Source organism: Magallana gigas, chromosome 9 (genome assembly GCF_963853765.1).
Source record: "Magallana gigas chromosome 9, xbMagGiga1.1, whole genome shotgun sequence".
NCBI lineage: Eukaryota > Metazoa > Mollusca > Bivalvia > Ostreida > Ostreidae > Magallana > Magallana gigas.
Genome location: NC_088861.1, coordinates 31016867 through 31034406, shown reverse-complemented (window position 1 = coordinate 31034406; position 17540 = coordinate 31016867). Strand labels below are relative to the sequence as shown.

Below are 17540 nucleotides of genomic sequence, written 5' to 3'. Positions count from 1 at the left end.
TGGAGTCTAAACCAATTTATACCAAAAGATTGTAATTAATAACAGTAAATGGTCAAGATTTAGGCAGAAAACGTCATGCAGTTTATTTGAAAACCTGTATGTCTTGCGTTTACAGTAGTATACCATGTTAATGACATGTATCGTGAAATTTATAGCATAAATTTATAAACAATGAATACAAGCCAATAATACATATTTTATTAACATTCGAACAAGTTTTTAGGTCACCCGAGTCACTCAGGTGACCTATTGCAATTGGTCTTTGTCCGTCGTCGTGCGTCTGTGCGTCTGTGCGTTGTGCGTTAACGATATTACATTTTTTAAACTTCTTCTTAAAAACTACAAGGCCAATTGTTACCACTTTTGGTGTGAAGCATTTGTTTGGTTAGAGGAATATAAATTGTGAAACTCTTAGCTCTACCTCCCCCTGGGATGCAACAGGCGGGGCAAATATGAAAAAAGAGCCTTTTCAAAAATCATCTTCTCTACTTTAACATATGTGAAGAAAAAACTGATTGCATGGTTATGGTGTCCATGAAGCCCTCTATCAAAATTTTGGAATTCATAACCGGTGGGAGAATCGCTTTATGCCCAAGGACGGGGCCAATCTATCCATAGAGTGAAAATGTATTAAATCTTAGAAAATCTATTTTACTCTCACACATGTAGGAAAAAACTGAATGTATGGTTATGGTGTCCACAAACTTCTCTACCTAAATTGTGAAATTCATGACCCCTGAGTCAGGGGTTGAGGTTGTACGGGTGAGGGGGCAATATGGCTATATAGGTTAATGCACATACTGCTTAAAAAATCTTCTTCTCTACAGACACAGAACACGGAATGAAAACTAAAAGCATATTTGGAAAATTTAGAAAAAAAAATATCCTGTCATATTTAATAATATATATTGTCACCTGCATGTAAGGCAAGGGTTTTGGCTGTGAAAGAAAGGGGGGGGGGGGTAAATGCACTTGTCTTATTTTATTCTGCTCAGGAATTTCAATAGTTAATTTACATGTTTAGAAAATAAAAATAATGGAGCTGGCCTTCAAATTTATCGATATGATATTGTGAAAGCATTCACAAGGAGTATAGGGAAGAGTATTTAAACAGTTAATGGAATTATCTTCCTTCGTTTGTTCATATCTAGTAATTGATCATTAAATATAATGTTATTAAGAAGTTGTATGATCAAAATAGTTATGCAAGTTTCTATCATTTGAAACAAAAACAGTTTTTAAGATCAATTCTATGTAAGAATCAATAATTTATAAAAGGATATGGCCAGACCTAGTCAATAGTTTTCCTTATATTTCATACACGGACACACCTACGTGTAAAACGCAAAAAACCACTAAAAGTTGGATGCTGGTGGTAACCGTTGCCATTGTAACCGAGGCTTACGATGGAAAATAGCAAAGCTTACCTACTTTGAAGCCATTATTAGAAGGTTTTGCCCACTAATGTTAACTATCAAAGATATAACACAGCCGTTGTCCTATTTTCAATTATTTAATTTTATCATAAAATTGATGGAGAAAATAATAGTACTTTTAAAATGGTACCATGGAAACCGTTACAAATTTTTGAAATCAGTTTTTTTGCGGTTTTTTTTTATAAGCCGAAATGGGAAACTGTTAAATTTTTACATCCATATCAATGTACATACTATACATATTTTATTATGAAAATTAACATCCGTTGCTATGGCAACAAGGCTAAACATAGGAAAAACTGAGAAACTGTGGTTGATTTTGATATGCTTTAATTCCTGATTTCAGAAATTGTTATACCCCCGCTCCGAAGGAGAGGGGGTATACTGTTTTACCCTTGTGTGTCTGTTTGTCCGTCCGTCTGTCTGTCTGTCCGTCCGTCTGTCTGTCCGTCCGTAACAAAAATTTCTGTCGCATTTATCTCAGCAACTATTTATCGCAGATGCTTGAAATTTTTACACAGTGTTTGTTAAGGCATGCCATATCGTGGGATATATTTTTGTACCAATCGGACGTCAACTTCCTGTTAAATGACGACTTTGCTTATTTTTTAACTAAAATTTTCAAACAAATTTTCGTCAAAGATTTCTCAGCAACTATCTATCGCAGATGCTTGAAATTTTTACACAATATTTGTATAGGCATGCCATATTGTGGGATATATTTTTGTACCAATCAGACGTCAACTTCCTGTTAAATGACGACTTTGTTTATTTTTAGCAAACATTTTCAAACAAATTTTTGTCAAAGAATTCTCAGCAACTGTTTATCGCAGATGCTTGAAATTTTTACACAGTATTTGTATAAGCATGCTATATAGTGGGATGTATTTTTGTACCAATTGGACGTCAACTTCCTGTTAAATGACGACTTTGTTTATTTTTAGCCAAAATTTTCAAACAAATTTCCGTCAAAGATTTCTCAGCAGCTATTTATCGCAGATGCTTGAAATTTTAACACACTATTTGTTATGGCATGCCATATTGTAGGATATATTTTTGTACCAATCAGATGTCAACTTCCTGTTAAATGACGACTTGGTTTATTTTTAGCAAAAATTTTCAAACAAATTTTTGTCAAAGAATTCTCAGCAACTGTTTATCGCAGATGCTTGAAATTTTAACACACTATTTGTTATGGCATGCCATATTGTGGGATATATTTTTGTACCAATCGGACGTCAACTTCCTGTTAAATGACGACTTTGTTTATTTTTTGCAAAAATTTTCAAACAAATTTTTGTCAAAGAATTCTCAGCAACTGTTTATCGCAGATGCTTGAAATTTTTACACAGTATTTGTTTTGGCATGCCATATCTTTGGATGTATTTTGTACCAACTGGACGTCAACTTCCTGTGTAATGAGTACTTTGTTTATTTTTAGCCAAAATTTTCAAACAAATTTCCGTCAAAGAATTCTCAGCAACTGTTTATCGCAGATGCTTGAAATTTTTACACAGTATTTGTTTTGGCATGCCATATCTTGGGATGTATTTTTGTACCAATTGGACTTCAACTGCCTGTGTAATGAGTACTTTGTTTATTTTTAGCCAAAATTTTCAAACAAATTTCCGTCAAAGATTTCTCAGCAACTATTTATCGCAGATGCTTGAAATTTTTACACACTATTTGTTTTGGCATGCCATATTGTGGGATATATTTTTGTATCAATCGGACGTCAACTTCCTGTTAAATGAGTACTTTGTTTATTTTAGCCAAAATTTTCAAACCAATTTTCCTCAAAGATTTCTCAGCAGCTATTTATCGCAGATGCTTGAAATTTTAACACACTATTTGTTTCGGCATGCCATATTGTGGGATATATTTCTGTACCAATAGGATGCCAGCTTTCTGTTAAATGTCGACTTTGCTTATTTTGCATATTCACATCAGAGCGGGGGTATCACTAGTGAGCATTGGCTCACAGATATCTTGTTTGCAATTGTTTTAGTTGGAACTTGTAAAAATATATCAACATTTTCATTACGTACCAAAAGCTTTGTTATGCAACAGAGAAGTGTTGTTGCTATGGAAAATTAAGTTGCATAAAAAATCACACAGAAATTCTTACTTTTTGAAAAGTCCATAGCAACGGCAGTTATTTTTAGAAAATTTCAGATTTGTTTCAGGTGTCATTAAAGTTAAAAACATACTTTATTTTTTCTCACTATTTGATTTTATATACTGAATAATATCCATTCAAAGATGCCTAACAATATTATAAATTTCCTTATTTTTAACCTTGATACCATAGCAACGGTTATCAATTTTCATATTTAAATTCTTTATTGCACAATCATAATACTGTTTACCAAATATCCAAGATTTGCACTTTTTATTTAAATTAAATGAAGAAAACAGATTTTAAATTTTCTGTTTAGTAACCATGGAAACGCTAAAAAAAATATCCGTTTCTTTTGAAAAATGACAACTATTTTTAATAATATATTCTACCCTGGAAACCCCAAGTTCTGCACATTACTCACAATATGTTCTCAAATAAGCATGAAAATGCCATCTTTACATCTTAACCCTCGGTTACCATGACAACAGGACCACATAACAACAAACAAATGGTGTTAGGCTTTTTTACTCACCATAGTCTATCAAATTGTCAAGTATGAAGAAAATCCGTGACTATGCGTGGCCACCGAATTTTGATTCTTACATAGAATTGATTTTAACGAGGTCGAGTACAGAACGAGTACGCACGCTTTCGTGCAGCGTTTCATTTGAATTGTGACGTTATCTTTTTTCTTTGTTGACGCCATGGCGTGATAGTTTCAACTGCAGATATTCAGCGAAATTTGTTGAAAATAGCTCGTCTGATGCGTTGATATTATATTGTGGAATAAACATAAATGTCTCGAAGTATAAGCTATATTTGGGTTCAGGTCGAAAACGTGAAGAGGGTTCAGCAAGCCTAGCACTCTGTCACGTTTTCTTCACCCGCCTAAATAAAGCTTCATTTATATATTTCAAGACAGTTACCATGTATTTTATATTAATGACCCTTAATATGTGATGTTATATATTTATTTATTACTTAAATATGTTTGAATGTTTTGATAATACTATAAAGATCACCACTTCCGCCGTTGTCAAATAAAAAATAGCCATTATCTCACAAATCTGGGAAATAGGGCAAAAAAAAAACTTTGATAAGACCCCTGGAACAAACCAGGAGTTTTTTTTTTATTTGACCATTTGATGACTTTTAGCAATAACTCTAATATGTAGAGCAGAAAAAGAAATCCCTATGGCAGAAGTTTAAAAAAAAAAATGTAAAAAAAAATGTGCAAAATTGATACATTTCAAGCAAAATCCCATAGGGTCCTATGTTAAAAATTAACAAACTTTGAGATAATACCTTAAATAAACGGTGTGGTAAATGTCTTATTTTTTATCTTTAAATAAAAATTATATCAGAAGAAATTCGTGTAAAAAATGTCATTCAAAAATCTAGGGCAGAACAAATTAGACCCGGCCTCGTTAAATCTCATATAATAATGAAGAGAACTTGTTAATAGTAAAGTAATAAGTTGTATACTAGGCACCTTGTTTTAGTTTATCTATGAGAACATTAAACATAAAATCAATTTTGAAAGTTATCATACCTGGGGGAAAATTACACTGTATAGAAGTTTAGCACCTTTTCAGTAGTAGGTCATACACTCTGATACGAGAGATAGGTTTTGTGCTAAACTATAGGATTAAGAGTCCTTGCCAATAGAATTCTGGCATGGGAGGAAACTAAATGAAATGCATTAATGAGACTCCTCCACAATTTTGTGTATGGGCTATGGTATTCAGGTGACCATTAAGGCCTATTAGCCTCTTGTTTTTTTATTGCTCGAGGGGGGGGGGGGGATATATAACGCCTTTAACGTCCCTGTCCATATTTCTTTAAAAAGAGCAATAGAGTTTTCTTCGGATTAAAACTAAATGTGTTCAATTCTTTTTACTATTACATATATTTCAAAAATCTAACTGCGAAGAATTTAAAAATCTTCGATTTTTAAAAGAACAGCTTTCTCCATTTTAGTTTGTTGAACCGGAAAAAAAGAAATCTGCAACCTGAAAGTGAAACATTGATAAAAAACGTATTAATATAACCGCACATGTAAATGGAACGCCTCAACTACCTTACGTGGATGTTTGATACCTCTTCATTATATGATGATACCTGATCATTATATGCTGATATGTTGTCTTTATATGACGATACTTCAACATTACAAGTTGATACGTCTTCAACATATGATACTTTATATTATAAAAATAGTGCCTGTTTGGGAGGGTAAGAGTTGAAATTGACACCCTGAGAAAACCATTGTCAACCGTCGCGAAGCGGAGGTTGACAATGGTTTTCGAGGGGTGTTTATTTCAACTCTTACCCCCCCCCCCCCCAAACAGGCACTATTTATTTTATTATACTGAATGTCTTAATTTCAAAGAACATTTTACTGCTTTTTTATAGGAATGACGTGAATTCTATGGGGAAACGTACGCGCAAAATATACGCGCATGTAACAATTCGTTGTGTTTCCCGTTGCCAAGTGTGTTGCTAAAGCTGAGGGTAATAAAACGGATTATCAACTGTGTTTAAACCAATCAGATTTTAGTATTTAACATGAAAGTAAAATAATACATGTACATGATATTTCATGTATAACATGACTTGCTGATACTTCTTCATTATATTTTTTTTATATGATATTAGTTCTTCAAGATATGCAGTCACTTTAACATGCTGATACGTAGAAAGCATTGGACTCAGTCTGTGATAGACTACGAATCGATTTCCTAACATACAGAGTAATACATTTCATTAATGACGCTGTTTGGGTGCAAAACGGGGTCTGCATAATTAAACAAAATAAAAATAACGTAAATATGTCAACAGTTAGTGTTCAATTGAACACAAGCTTAAAATGCATAAATAAAAGTATTGTATCACACCTTCAGTCTTTATTTGATTTGATTTGGCCAAGCCCGTTTTAGCATTAATTAGATTCAAGGTAACCATAAATAAAGGGGTCGAACTATGACCCAGATAAAACACTACCAGCTCGCTTCAAAAGCTTAAAAATCAATTTGGAACATTTGCAATATGCATGTAGTTTTCAGAAAAGTGATGTCTGAGATACACTCATGCGGAATTCAAGTTGATGTGTCTTAAAATAGCGGAGATATAGGTCATTATTCTATCGAAGTCGCCAGTTTATTTTTACTCGGACATTTACTGGTCCAGGGCTCACGATGGGATTTTGACTATGACAACAACAGTATTTCAACAAGTCGAGAAACATTTGCACTAATCTTTTAAATTTCACCACAAACGCACGATACTTACATTCTATTTATAAACATTTTTGAACCCGATTCCTTTCAGATTATTTAAACCTATATCGTCGAATCAATAACCTGCTCAGCCCAGGTGGACCGGGTTCTTGAAGTGGTCAGAGCATTAATAAGGTCTTCCGTCTTCGGCAGGATGTTTGTTAATTCGCATTTAAAATTATTCAGATTTTGTTAACTCGAACCAAAAATAATTCGATTGTTTTCTTTTTCTTTTAGTTACTTATATATTGGTTAAAGAACTCTCTTTCTTAGAGGAAGCTCTAGCTTTACTTTCGACATTTAACGGAAGACCAACTCGTTGCTTTGCAACGAACTTTGCCTTAGTTAGGGTCTTCCGTTTCCAACGGAAGACCCTCTTGTTATTCTACGGTTTCTTTTTCTTATTAACTAATTAATTTCCAACGGAAGACCTTATTGTTTCCGTTCGGTTTCTTTTTCCCTATTATTATTATTAAGGTCTTCCGTTTCTAACGGAAGACCTCATTGTTTTCGTTCGATTTCTTTTTCCCTATTATTATTATTAAGTTTTTTTTTTCTTACAAATTTTGTGCACGCGATTTCTCAGACACGACTTGACCGATTTTCATGAAACTTTCAGATCGGATGGACAAAGATCTAAACCTTATAGGTTTTTTTATTATATTGATGACGTCACTTCCGTTTTTGAGATATTGCCGTTTTAACAATTTTTAGAGGGGTGGCTTGTTACTCTAACTTCTCCTAAACTATAAAAGATATTGAGTTCAAACTTTCAGGGATAGTAGACAAAAGATTGTAGACTTGCAATTTTATTTTCATTTTGATCTGGCTTGAAAGGCGCCGAAGCTCGCCTGGACCCGAAAATTGAGATGGAAAAAAAGTTGTATTTTTTTCTGGTTTTCTTTGATTATCTCTTTTCTGAAAAATATTTTGTTTAAACATGTAATGTAAAAAAGATTTATATTTACAGGACCTTTCATTTGATATCAAGAAAAAGGGGCTGGCCCCTCACATTAGAGGACCAAAGGGCTCTAAAGTCTTTTATCTGTAGCTCTTTACTGAGAGATATTTTGTGAAATGTTATAGAAACAAATGTGTTCATCTTACAGTTATGTATCTAAGTAATGTAATGATTTTATCATGTGTCACGTGATTAAGGGTTTTAGGGGCCAAAAGTCCAAAAGTTCGATCACCCATATCTCAGAAAAGAAAAATATCTTGAAATGCAGTACAGAAGAAAAGTTGTTCAAATTAATGTTCTTAACAATATGCAACCTTCAAAATTTCGTTAAACGGCCCCTATAAGGAGATAAGGGATCGGCCCCTTAAACCTTCTTTCTTATATATTTACAAAACGGTAACGATTTTCTAAACACTTGTTGAACAAAATTTGTTTAGAATTAAATGACCTTTCATTTAATATCATGAAAAAGGGGCTGGCCCATACAATAAGGGGACCAAAGGACTCTAATGTCTTTAATATGTAGCTCTTTACTGAGGGATGATTTGTGAAAGGTTATATAAGCAAATATGTTCATCTCACAGCTATGTATCTAAGCAATGTAATGATTTTATTATATGTTACGTAATTAAGGGTTTTTAGGGGCCATAAGTCCTAAATTTCGATCACCCAAATCTCAGAAAGGAAAAATATTTTGTAATGCAATACAGAAGAAAAGTTTTTCAAATTAATGTTCTAAACAATATGCAATTTTCAAAATTTCGTTAAACGGCCCCTCTAAGGAGATAGGGATCGGCCCCTAAAACCTTCTTTCTCATATATCTCCAGAACGGTAAGTAATTTCTAAACTTGTGTTGAACAGAAATTGTTTAGAAGTAAATGTCCTTTCATTTAATATCTTGAAAAATGGGCTGGCCTCTCAAATAAGGGGACCAAAGGGCTCTAAATTCCTTAATCTGTAGCCGTTTACTGAGAGATATTTTGTGAAATGTTATAGAAACAAATGTGTTCATCTTACAGTAATGTATCTAAGTAATGTAATGATTTTATTATGTGTCACGTGATTAAGGGTTTTTAGGGGCCAAAAGTCCAAAAGTTCGATCACCCATATCTCGGAAAGGAAAAAATATTGAGAAATGCAATACAAAAAAAAAGTTGTTAAAAATGATGTTCTTAACAATATACACCCTTCAAAATGTCGTTGAACGACCCCTATAAGGAGATAAGGGATCGGACCTAAAACCTTCTTTCTCATATATCTCAAGAACGGTAACGAATGTTTAAACACTTGTTGACAAAATGTGTTCAGAAATAAATGTCCTTTTATTTGATTTCAAGAAAAAGGGGCCGGCCCCTTAAATTAGGGGATCAAAGGGCTCTAAATTTTTTTATCTATAGCCTTTTCATGAGAGCCCTCTTGTGAAAGGTTACATTTTGTATTAAAGCTAGATTAGGTATAATACGTTTATATATCCTAACAATATAACGATTTGCTCTTGCGTTACCCAATTAGGGTTTTTAGGAACCAGATGTAAACAACTGTTATCTTTTCAATCTTAATTGGAAGAAATGCAAGTATTTTAAAAAGCAATGTAATAGAACTCATAAAAAGCGATACACTAAAGCATTAGTACTTCACTCCTTATTCCATATCATGTTTTGTTGTCGAAAATCAGTCGATGATGTCATATTTTCTTCTAAAAATCGGACGGAAGACCTCCTCGTTGCTCGCAACGAGATCGTGTCTAGTTATTAAGGTCTTTCGTTTCCAACGGAAGACCTTATTGTTTTCGTACTGTTTCTTATTATTATTTTTTTCCACAAATTTTGTGCACGCGATTTCTCAGAAACTATTCAGCCGATTTTGACCATTTTTTAACAGGTGATTGCCAGAGGTCATAATTCTAGACGTTTTTTGAAATTTTGAAATCGTCACTTCCGGTACCGAGTTACGGCGGATTTTCTATCTTTTTACGACCTATCTTATGCAGAGCTGATCTCAGAAACTATTAAAGATATGAATACGAAATTTTCATGATAGGTAGTCTATCGTTTGAAGTTGTGCACTATTATATTGTTTTATGCCAGTGACGCCATTTCATGGAGCTCGCCTAGGCACAAAAATTGGGTACGAATTTTCATTTAAAATTGTCATACGTTTTGATCTGTATCTTTTTATCAGTTGACATTTTGTTAAATAATATATAACCAAAGTGGTAGATAATCAAAAGTTCTTTCCAATAAAATCAAGAAAAAGGGGCTAGCCCCTTTAAATAGGGACCAAGAGACTCGTAAAGTCTATTACGAATAACTTAAAAACGATAAATATTTTGTTATGCATTATAGAATCAAAGTTGTTGAAAACTACATTATCGGTTTGAAAAAACTGATCGTCAGACCCATGTTTGACGTAATTAGGAATTTTTATCCAATATTTTAATTTTTTTTTTGGGGGGGGGTGTTAAATATGAAATTGTATCAATATTTCATGATATCATTTAAAATAACAAAAAAAAAAATCGGACGGAAGACCTACTCGTTACTCGTAACGAGGTCGTATCTAGTTATTATTATTTTTCTTTTTTTTCTTACAAATTTTGTGCACGCGATTTCTCAGACACGACTTGACCGATTTTCATGAAACTTTTAGATCGGATAGATAAAGATCTAAACCTTATAGGTTTTTTATTATATTGATGACGTCACTTCCGTTTTTGAGATATTGATGTTTTAACAATTTTAGAGGGGTGGCTTGTTACTCTAACTTCTCCTAAACTATAAAAGATATTGAGTTCAAACTTTCAGGAGTAGTAGACAAAAGATTGTAGATTTGCAATTTTATTTTCATTTTGATCTGGCTTGAAAGGCGCCGAAGCTCGCCTGGACCCGAAAATTGAGATGGAAAAATAGTCGTAATTTTTTCTGGTTTTCTTTGATTATCTCTTTTCTGAAAAATATTTTGTTTAAACATGTAATGTAAAAAAGATTTATATTTACAGGACCTTTCATTTGATATCAAGAAAAAGGGGCTGGCCCCTCAAATTAGAGGACCAAAGGGCTCTAAAGTCTTTTATCTGTAGCATTTTACTGAGAGATATTTTGTGAAATATTATAGAAACAAATGTGTTCATCTTACAGTTATGTATCTAAGTAATGTAATGATTTTATCATGTGTCACGTGATTAAGGGTTTTTAGGGGCCAACAATCCAAAAGTTCGATCACCCATATCTCAGAAAAGAAAAATATTTTGAAATACAGTACAGAAGAAAAGTTGTTCAAATTAATGTTCTTAACAATATGCAGCCTTCAAAATTTCGTTAAACGACCCCTATAAGGAGATAATGGATCGGCCCCTTAAACCTTCTTTCTCATATATCTCCAAACCGGTAATGATTTTCTAAACACTTGTTGAACAAAATTTGTTTAAAATTAAATGACCTTTCATTTAATATCATGAAAAAGGGGCTAGCCCCTCAAATAAGGGGACCAAAGGGCTCTAAAGTCCTAAAGGTGCCTCACTACACCTGGAAATAGTTTCTCAAATCAGCAGAAAATTACTTGATTATGATAGAAAGTATGATGGATAAAAAGTATATATATCAAATAGGCGAAAAAAGTGCAATTTTAGATAAAAAATGATATTTTCAAAAATGTCATTCAGTAAACATAAACAAAAGCCCCAGGTGGATTCGAACTCATGACCTGCGGTTCACAAGCCTGATACATTAACCACTGAGCTATGACGATATACATCTGAATCGATTGATACAAACAGTTTAACAAAACATTTAAATCGCCATCTTGTGACGTAGTGTCTTAAAAAGTATGAGTCTCGGTGTAGTGAAGTCCCTTAATCTGTAGCCGTTTACTGAGGGATATTTTGTGAAATGTTATAGAAGCAAATATGTTCATCTCACAGTTATGTATCCAAGCAATGTAATGCTTTTATTATGTGTTACGTTATTAAGGGTTTTTATAAGCCAAAAGTCCAAAATTTTGATCACCCATATCTCAGAAAAGAAAAATATGTTGTAATGCAATACAGAAGAAAAGTTGTTCAAATTAATGTTCTTAACAATATTCAACCTTCAAAATTTCGTTAAACGGCCCCTATAAGGAGATAAGGGATCAGCCCCTAAAACCTTCTTTCTCATTTATCTCCAGAATGGTAACGATTTTTTAAACACCTGTTGACAAAATGTGTTCAGAATTAAATATCCTTTCATTTGATATCAAGAAAAAGGGACTGGCCCTTTAAATTAGGGGATCAAAGAGCTCTAAAATCGTTTATCTATAGCCCTTTAATGAGAGCAATTCTGTGAAAGGTTATTAAGGCTAGATTAGGTATGATACGTTTATATATCCTAACAATATAATGATTTTCTCTTGCGTTACCCAATTTGGATTTTTAGGGACCAGAGGTAAACAAGTTTGATCAAGTTTGATCTTTTCTATCGTAATTGTAAGAAATGCAAGTATTTAAAAAGCAAGAGAACTTATAAAAAGCGATACAATAAAGGATTAGTACTTCACTCCTTTTTCTAAACTATGTTTTGTTGTCGAAAATCAAAGTCGATGATGTCATATTTCATTCTAAAAATCGAACGGAAGACCTCCTCGTTGCTCGCAACGAGATCGTGTCTAGTTATTTTATATCATTTTTCCTCTGACATTTTTCGAGCGCTATAATTCAAAAACTATTCGGGCGATTTTCACTAAATTTACAGGACTGATAGAGCATTTAAAGTGCTTGGTTATTTAAAATTTTGAGTTGTTGACGTCACTTTCGGTTTGATATTTTTAAGATTTTGGGAACTTTTAGGGACCATTTTGTCCACGTAACTCCTCCAAAAGTAATGGTAATAAAAACATGAAACTTTCAGGAATATGTAGATGGATGTCTGTAAATGATTCTCTGTATTTGACATTGTGGAAAATAAGCAAAGTGCCGAAGCTCGCCCGAGGCCGAAAATTAGCACCAAAATTTTTGGCAAAATTTTAACACGTTTTGTAAAATATATTTTAACATGTAAGTACTTTGTTAAAACATGTAATACAAAAGTTGTTTCAATTTCTAAGGGCTAACCTTTAATATCAGGAAGAAGGGGCTGGCCCCTCAAATTAGGGGCCAAGATGGCTCTTTTTTGCAATAACTCTTCACTGAACAATAATTTGTTATCAATTATAGTAGCAAAAAAAATTATTGTAGAGCTGTTTATCTATACAGTACCACACCTTAATCATATGTACGTAATTAGGGTTTTTAAGAGGCCAAAAGTCCAAAACTTTGATCATTAATATCTAGAAAAGGAGAAATAAACAGTTTAATAAGCATTATAGAACAAAAAATGCTTACAATAATGTTCTTAACAATATGCTACCTAAACAAAATTGTTGGTGGCCCCAGTAAGGAGTTTAAGGGTCGGCCCCTAAAACACATTAGTTCAGATATTTTTAAAACGGTTAAAGAGACAGTACAGCTTAAAACACATGTGTGAATAACTTCAGATTTACCTATTGTATAGTTAGGAAATAAGAAATAAGGTTTATTGTAATAGTTGAAATGCACAAAATCCCTTTCACATACTTAATTAACGTAATTATGAGCTTCCGGAAATTCAAGGGTCGTACAAACCTGAATAATCTTATATCGTTTATTTGTACCACGTGGACTTTGATTGACAGTAACTGACACGTGCTGAAAACTACAAAATCTTAGTCCGACTACAGTCATCATGGAAAACGAGGTTAAAGCGATTCTCTAAATTAAACATATCCTTACTTACTCGATAATTTACAAATGGTTTACTAATTTAGGTTCATTTTAAAGTGAATAGACATAAATATGTCAAATAACCCCTCAAGGGGCCTCATTTATAAAAATAGATTTAGGTTGTAGCAACTCCTTTGATAAACACGAAAAATACATGCTTAAAAAATAATCGTTGTGGTTATTTTAAAAACTTTGAACAGTTAATACCTATGAGAAGTACAAAAGACATATTTTTTTCAACAAACCTGTGCAGGAGATTCTTTGTGAGCCCTGCATGGGTTTTGTTTACAGTAAATACGCATGCGTATAGTATAGAAGGCTGAACCCCGAACACGTTGCGATGTATTTATGTGATAGGTTATACGTAATTATTAATTCTAATGAAATAATTAAATTTATTGCACGGATAACTTTGTAATTTTCTGAAAGTTTTTACATTCATGAGTAGTACAAAAATAGCAAACCCGATCGGAAAATTTTTTCAAGTCGGTTTTTTGATAAGATGCGCTGTACTGTGTCTTTAACAATTCCTGAACACTTTTTGAACAAAATGTGTTTTATTATTACGAGACCTTTATTTGATATCAAGGAAAAGGGCTAGCCCCTTAAATTGAGGGCCAAGAGGGCTCTTCAGTCTCTTTATAATAACTTTTTTCTGAAAAATAATTTGTTATATATTATGGAAGCCAAAATATTAAATTCGCAGCTATTTTTCTAAACAGTACCATACCTTGATCATATGTTACGTAATTAGGGGTTTCAAGGAGCAAGAAGTCCAAAACCTTGATCATTAATATCTAGAAAAGGAGAATTATTTTGAAAAGCATTGTATAAGAAAAGTTGCTCAAAATAATGTTCTTAATAATATGATACCTAAGAATATTTTGTTGGTGGCCCCAGTAAGGAGTTTAAGGGTCAGCCCCTAAAACACAGTTGTTCAGATAACTCTAGAACGGTTAACAATTCGTGAACACTTGTTGAACAAAATATGTTTATATTTGCAAGACCTTTCATTTGATATCAAGAAAAAGTAGCTGACCCCTCAAATTAGAGACCAGGAGGGCTACCAAGTCTTTTAATAATAAATTTTGTTTGGGCGATAATTTTAATAAATCATAGAAGCAAAAATAAGAGCTTATGAAGCTAAATTTAAATCTGAAATCCGTTTTAAAATCGGACGATGCATTACATAGATATAGGGTTTAAAAATGACTTTCTTCGGAAATTTTGATTTCACATTCTTGGTTACGAAAATATTGTTGTGTTTAGAGTTAAATTAAGTGGTACCTAAATAATTCGATGATTGTTAAATCGTACTTAAACACATTCGGATTTGTTTTTCCAAGGTCGTTCTTGAAATTGATAAGGTTTGTGTTAATTCGTACTTATGAATCATTCGGATTTTGTTAACCCGTACCAAGAATAATTCGATTATTTTCTTTTTGTTTTAGTTTCTCATGTATATTGGTTTAAGTATTTTGCTTCTTACAGGAACTTCTAGCTTTACTCTCGACAATAACGGAAGACCCACTCGTTGCTTTGCAATTTTGCTTCTATATTATTATTTTTATCTTGGTAGGCACCCTTCAATCAATTTTCATGATTTTTACAGGGATGATGTCTGAGATGAATGTCTCTTTGCATCCAATTTCCTGTCTAAAAATTCACTTTCGCTTCTAAATTATCTCCCTTTTTCATGTATTTTGGTACATGATATTGTCCATGCATCTCCTCAAAAACTGTTTTAGCTAGAAACTTGAAATTTATATGCAAGTTATAGTGGTTATAGTAGATTTGCTTGCTTGTTTAGATTTGAACAGAAGTCATTATCCCTGAAGCTCGCCCGGACCTGAAAATGTTGATGTTAATTTTTTTTTTGGATAATTTTGGGGAAATTTTAAGATTTGAGTACGAATGTCTTTCTTCTCATAAATATTTTGTTAATACATGTAGAGCATAAAAAGTTGATCAATACAAGAGCTTTCAACTGACACCAAACAAATGGGGTTGGCCCCTCAAATTAAGGGCCAAAAGGGGTCTGAATTCTTTCATCTATATCCCTTTTATCATAAATATTTTGTAATGCATTATAGAAGCATAACTGTTTTTTTCTGTTATTTATCTACGTATGTTAAAAGTTTTCTGATATGTTAAAAATTAGGGGTTTTAAGGGGCTAGAAGTCCGATATTTTGATCATTTATATCTTAAAAAGAAATATTATGAAAAGCATTATAGAAGAGAAGATGCTCAGAATAACGTTTGTAATAATATTTAACCACCAAAGTTTCATTTAATGGCTCTCATAAGGATAAAAAGGGTCAGCCCCTAAAACAATCTTTCACAATTATCTCAAACACAGTAAAAATTTTGAAACACTTCACGAACAAAATGTGTTTGGAATAATAAGACCTTTCATTATATATCAAAAAAGGGGCTGGTTCCTCAAATTAAGGGCTAAGAGGGGTTTAACTTCTTTTATCTATATCCCTTTTATCATAAATATTTTGTAATGCATTATAGAAGCAAAACTGTTTATCTTTCAGTTATTTATCTACGTATGTTAAGAGTTTTCCGATATGTTCTATAATTAGGTGTTCAAAGGGGCTAGAAATCCGATATTTTGATCATGTATATCTTCAAAAGAAGAAATATTGTGAAAATCATTATAGAAGAGAAGATGCTAAGAATAACGTTTGTAGTAATATTTAACCACCAAAGTTTCGTTTAATGGCCCCTATAAGGAGATAAAGGGTCGGCCCCTTAAACAATCCTTCCCAAATATCTCAAGAACAGTAACGAATTTCTTAACAGATGTTGTACAAATTGTGTTTAGAATTAAAAGACCTATAATTTGATATCAAAAAAGGGCTAGCCCCTTAAATGAGGGGACAAGATGATCTAAATGTTTCCAATCAAAACTCTCATACATGTATTATAGGAGCAAAACAAGGTTTTTGTCTTCAATTTCCAAACTTATGTTTAGCTGGTAAAATCGCAAATTAGGAAAATTGAAGTTCATACATGTATCTCAACTTTTAAAATTGGACGGAAGACTTCCTCTGTGCTCGCAACGAGATCGTGTCTAGTTATACATATATTTGTTGAAACCTGCATCCATAAAAAAATATCTAGTTGCAGAACAACTCCGGAGTCTCCTTATTATTACTATTTCTTGTTTAGGCGCCGTCGATTTTATAAGTACAGTTTTTATCGTACGATGAATGAAAGTGTTCATGCTTGCGGGCGACCAGAAATGGCGCTTACTCTACTCCTATTGTTATTGGCGCTTCTACACTATTATACAATGACTTTACTGTCCATTTGATGGGACTTTTAGTATTAGTGACCATCCAATACATGGAACACAGCGCATCTTTTTTCAGGTGGAGAGGAAACCTTGACAAGTAAATAATAAACAAAACAAAACAATTTATGGTGGGGTGGGCAATTGTCTCTTATCTTAACATATCTAATCTGTTGATCTACATGTATTCTCCATTCATTATATCTCTGTGAATATTTTCAATGTAAAATTACCAGAAATATTAAACATGGTATTCTATGTAACCGTGACATAGTTTTGGTGTTATCTGCCCTTGGTGAATAGTCATCAAGGCGATGTGTTGTGACGAAGGCAAGTTATGTTACACGATACAGATGAATAAGTTAGTACACGTATAGCCAATCACATAGGACGATGCAACTAGAATTAAATCATAAGGTTATGAATATTTATGATTTTTCGGAATATTTCGGAACTTTTTCTTTGGTTAACCATTAATACAACATGTGTTCCGAATAGGGGTGTATCAGTTCATCGAACTGACGCACCTTTTCGCAGGGACTTGGTCTGTTTTGCAGGGAATCAGTCTGTTTACGACGATTTCCAGGGAATAAGCGAAATATATCAAATTACTCTGATTTAGTAAGAATAATAAAGGTATAATACATGCAACATCATATAACGT

General features: G+C 32.9%; 1 protein-coding gene across 2 annotated transcripts in view; it reads right to left on the bottom strand.

Annotated features, from left to right (window-relative positions):
- Nucleotides 1–17540, bottom strand: part of LOC136271256 (sushi, von Willebrand factor type A, EGF and pentraxin domain-containing protein 1-like) — an 85353-nt gene that overhangs the window by 41415 nt on the left and 26398 nt on the right. The window lies entirely within an intron of this gene.